At 45.7% G+C, this 3,848-nt stretch overlaps 1 non-coding gene across 1 annotated transcript; it reads right to left on the reverse strand.

Annotated features, from left to right (window-relative positions):
* Positions 1 to 3,140: 3,140 nt before the first annotated feature.
* TRNAR-UCU (transfer RNA arginine (anticodon UCU)) lies at positions 3,141 to 3,234 on the reverse strand. Its single transcript has 2 exons — positions 3,198 to 3,234; positions 3,141 to 3,176 (listed from the first exon to the last, which is right to left on the reverse strand). It is a non-coding gene; the product is annotated as a tRNA-Arg (tRNA).
* Positions 3,235 to 3,848: the final 614 nt, after the last annotated feature.

The following is a 3,848-nucleotide window of genomic DNA, read 5'->3' on the forward strand; positions in this document are numbered from 1 at the left end:
AGCGAGACTGGAGGGGAGTCTGCCCTTCGGCCTACTTAAGTTCATCCCCATAGCAAATATTCGTCCACAGGGCCTGTGGGTGGGGGGAAGTGTCATCTCTTCATCTCCAGAGCTCCCCATAATCTCTCCTCTTTACCCTCCTTCCAAACCTCTTTCCCTAGCCCCTCCCTTTGCTGTCTCACCCACTTCTAAACCTGCCACACTGGAGCAGCCGCCCAAATCAGTGGAAAGGCCAAGCCCCGTCCCTGCTTCTGTGAAGTCCCCACACACACAGTGCTCCAGTGCCAATGGCCACACCCCAATCTGGGGCTCAACTGGTACAACCTTGTGACCTTAGCTTGCACCATAAACTCTAGGGGCAGAGCCCTGTTATCTGGTTGTCACCTGTCAAGAGATGCGGTAAGTCCACTTATCACATAGCTCTGCATGGATCTCGCTACGCTCTATGGAGGATGCGTATTTCTGTTATCTCATCTATACAAACAAACACAACTGGGTTAACACCATTCCTTGATAAAAAATGAGAGTATGGTAAATCCTGAGTTTAAGATTCTTTCTCAAATGTTGTGAAATAACCACTGCATGTTTCGTACATGATAGTTCAATGAATTCACTCATGATCAGAGAACATGTAGAATCAGGATTCTCCTTTCACGTTGGTGTAAATCAGGAGAAGCCCCAGAGAAGTTACAGTGTAAAACTGGTGTAAGTGAAAAGAGAATTTGGTCCAAGGTCTGTATCTATAAATGGGTTACCTTTGAGGTGTCTAATTTTTACAATGTTAAACGCGAAGGGCACCAAAGAATTGCTATAAATCTGGTGCAGATTTTCAGGAAGGAGTCTGATAGACTAAGCTCTTTGGGATAGGGTCGGGACTGCTATTTATTGTGTTTGTACAGCACCGAGCACCATGGAACCCTGAGCTGTTTGATCTTGAGGTGCTACTGCAACATAAATTTTAAATAATCATATTCAATTTCACGTGTTCAGTGGCACCGCTTAACTTTCACAAGAACTTAACCTGGGCCCATCAATAAGTGGGATGAGTTTGGGAAGGAAGTACTCAAGGTTTTACATATACATCCATGAAAATAAAGGCCTGATCCCTTGTAATTGATGAGAGTCTTTTATTTGAATTGAATAAGAGTTGGATTGGACCCATAATCCACCTTTGAAATGCATTTTTCAATACAACTTTAACTGGAAGTGTATTAGTGCCTCAATAATAATGAATTAATACCTAACTTTTATCTAGCACTTTTCATCAGTAGATCTCAAAACACTTTACAAAGGAGGGTCAGTATCATTATTCTCATTTTACAGATGGGGAACTGAGGCAGAAAGCAGTGAAGTGACTTGCCCATTTTAATGAAGGATAGAAAATCACATCTTGGATGGAGGGAAAATGGATACAGACCCTTTAAGATCAATGTATGTGGGTAAAGTCAGGGAAAATATAGATGTCCTAAAGTATTCTTCCTGTCCGCCCCTGCCCGCCTCCTCACACACCCTGAAGAAGAAAACATTGCGCAAAAGTAAAATGCTGAGCCTCCAATCCGGCAGTAGCATATGCACATACTAACCTTTGCCCACACAATTAGTCCTGTCTGTAAGAAGGCCCACTGGAGTCCTTAAAGTTATGCATATGCTTCAGTGTTTGCAGGATGCTGGTCTGCAATCCTGTGGTGAGAAGCCTGATCCAAAAGGACTTTAGGATTTGGATCAGTCCTTTGTTGTTCAAGGCCCCAATCCTGAAAAGTTTTATGCCAGTGCTCACCTTTAAGTAGGTGAGAGAGAATAGTTGCATGAGTAAAGTCCCATAGTGCCCCAGTCTTTGCAGGTTCAGGGCCTAAGACATCATTCAGAAGGTTCACAAGTGACACAATAGATTCCTAGCCAGGGAGTTGGCTCAATACCGACATTAATGAATCTGCTGCTCTAGTGTATTTGCACTGATCCCTAATGAAATGGGTGAACTTTTGATTAAACCATCCTTCTAGGTTTGTTATATTATTGTTGCTCATAATTGCACCATAAATTGCTGTTTTCAGGGATTCATAACTTGGTCATCAATATGCTAGAAATATCAAGTCTTGGCTCAAAGTTACTATGTCTCAGTCTAAGGTATTGGATTTTATTTTATTTTATTTTATTTTATTTGCAGTGTATGTGCCAGGTGGTGGATGAACAAAAAGTGTTTCTAATTTCAGAAACCCCTGTAAGATTTTTTAAAAGTATCCTTTATTAAGATTAATTTTCAGCCATGGAATATCTTCAAATTAGATTCAAAGGGATCTAGGGACTGGATCCAAAGTCCAGTAAACTCAAGGGAAAGGCTCCTATTTTTTTCAATGAGTTTTGAATCAAACCACGAGGCTCCTCTGAATAAGGGGAAATGGCATGGACAGATGAAAGTATGAATTGCAAACCCTGCCACTAAAATAGTCTCTGATCCTGCAAACACACTGACCTCAGATCTGCAATTCACTGATGATAGTCTCTGTGCCGGCTCAGCAGGTCACCAGCCTACAGGTAGGTGCAGGACTGGGGCTTTAGCCGGTGGATAACTTTGTAATTTAGGTGTGGGGCTACTCCTTTAACTAAAATTCCCCACATGCTTAAGAGTTTGCAGGATCTGGGCCTTAAATAACATCCTGAAAACAAACTGATTTAAACAAGGGGAAGTTTCAGAAAAGTTAAAAACCTCTATTTTTCACTCCCTACCCTTTCTTCCCCTAACAAATCTTGCCTTTGAAATAACATCTTAAAAAACCAACAACTGTTATGAGTTTCCCTAAGTAATCACCTTTTGCGCGTTTTAAATAGCATCCTAAAAAAGAATCGATTTTAAAATAACTTCATAACTGACCAGCTAAAAATACTTCCCCACAAAGCACCGGAGTTTTAAAATAACATTGTCCAAAATGAAAACACATTGAGAGGTGAACCCTCACCAATGGTCACATGGGTGTCTAGTAACATCCTCCAAAAATGAATCGGCTTCACAGTAACAACAAACTTCCGAACAAATAGCACGAGTTTGAAACTGCCATAAAAACGAACCGACTCACCCACCGACTTTTACACACTGTTGTCTCCAACAGCCAAGTTTGGATATTACCCTTGGATAGTGCAAAATACGACTCTGGTGGGACTCGAACCCACAACCTTTGAATGACTTCGCCTTGTCATCGATCTAGAAGTCCAATGCGCTATCCATTGCGCCACAGAGCCTGTCGGATGACACGTTGCTCCTCAGCATCCCCTTCTTGACCTTTGCAAACAACAGCTTCACTCGAACCATGCATCTTGGCCGCCTCTGCTCTCCGCCCCCGCCCCCTTCTCAGTCCCAGGCGCCCCGCGGCGCAGAGTTTGCAAAACTTCCCCGATCGCATCGCAGCCTCCCGAGTCCTGCCAGACACTTTTGCTGCCCCACGCCCTGGCCCAGCCGGCAGCTGGGGAAAGGCAGCCGGGCCGGGCGGCAGATCTAACAGTGCAGATGCAGACACAGACATGGGCGGGGGGGAAGGGCACAATTCACTCAGATCCACCCCGGGGGGGGGAGGGCTGTGATGGGGTGGTGGGAACCGGCGGCGGGGGCGGGGGAGAGAACAATGCCCGGAAAGTAGAAGGCGGGGAGGGAGCGAAGGGAGCCCGCTGCTTTCTGCAGCAGACAGGCCACGTGTAGGATGTGCAGTAAAGGACTACAACTCCCAGCATGCCGCGCGGCTGCCGCCCGCCCCGCCCCGCCCCGCCCGCATTGCTGCAGCCCGCCGCGGCAGGTCCCTCTCCGGCAGGGGAGAGGCCGGGGCGGCGCAGGTGAAGCAGCAGCAGCAGCAGCAGCAGCG

The sequence above is a fragment of the Emydura macquarii genome, unplaced genomic scaffold (assembly GCF_026122565.2).
Source record: "Emydura macquarii macquarii isolate MOO-44397 ecotype Brisbane River unplaced genomic scaffold, CSIRO-AGI_Emac_v2 contig_691, whole genome shotgun sequence".
NCBI classification, from domain to species: Eukaryota; Metazoa; Chordata; order Testudines; family Chelidae; genus Emydura; species Emydura macquarii.